The sequence below is a fragment of the Dioscorea cayenensis genome, chromosome 7, assembly GCF_009730915.1.
Source record: "Dioscorea cayenensis subsp. rotundata cultivar TDr96_F1 chromosome 7, TDr96_F1_v2_PseudoChromosome.rev07_lg8_w22 25.fasta, whole genome shotgun sequence".
In the NCBI taxonomy this organism is placed as follows: Eukaryota; Viridiplantae; Streptophyta; class Magnoliopsida; order Dioscoreales; family Dioscoreaceae; genus Dioscorea; species Dioscorea cayenensis.
The window spans coordinates 24,826,176-24,827,248 of record NC_052477.1 but is presented as its reverse complement, the minus strand read 5'-3'; positions in this window follow the sequence as shown (position 1 = coordinate 24,827,248).

The window sequence follows — 1,073 nt, the reverse complement described above, 5'->3', positions numbered from 1 at the left end:
GGGACCGTGTGTTTAAGGATTTTCACGACTCATTAAGCGTCAATTAGGAGATATAATAGTTGATTTTACACTTGAAGCAATTGTCCTAGGTGGAATAATATCCAAGTACCCCACTTCTATCGATTGCCTTACCTCTCATCTATTTGTGCTTCTCTCTTTCTTGTTTCTTTTATTCTTGCTATTATTACATTTTATTAACAAAATCATTATTCGGTCTTCGCTTAGTTAGATAGAAATCTTGGTATTTTTATTCCCTACTCCCTGTGGAAACAATACCTACTCACCTGGGATTTATTTCTTTGACAAACCCTTGCACTTGCGGGTCACATGCAAGGGGCGTTGTCAGGATAGCGGTAAAAGTGAATATTTATTGTAAAAAAAATTTAACTACCAAGGATTTAATGGCTAATTGGTTATCTACCGCTATAAAAGTATTGAGACTAAAATGGGGCCTATAGTGATAGATTTTTTTCACCACTATAAGTCCTCTTTCTTATAGTGTTACTAGAGTGTTGCTATAGTACTTTGACACAGTATCGAAACTTTACTTGTTTTCTATCACTATCACTGTGACAATGATAGTAGGTTACCAGTGGATTACAGTCTATGTCAAATTTAATATTATATATTTGAAAAGAAATTTATATAGATAAAAAAAAAGTAAATAAAAATCTTAACTCAAGTCCAAAACATGAAAAAGTTGATGGTAAAAACCTCTACATAAAACATAATAATTAATATTAATTGGGATTAAGGATATGGTAAGGAGATAAACTGAAAACACTTGCAAGGAGACCTTTGATGTTAACATCGGCCAACCTTTCACCGTTCTCCCTTTTCTCTCCTTGGTCATAGCCTCATGCTGGACAAACATGGCCTTAATTATCTGGTCCATCATCTCCTTGCTCTTCTTCAACTTTGCCTGAATCCCTTGCAAGTCAATCCATGTAACCGGTGGCACAAAATCCCCAACATTGAACATTCCCCAACAGTCATCAACTTCTTCAGCAACTCTTTGTACGAGCCCTGTTGCGGGTTTGATGTGTTGAGCACTCTCTGGGTCAACAGGACCT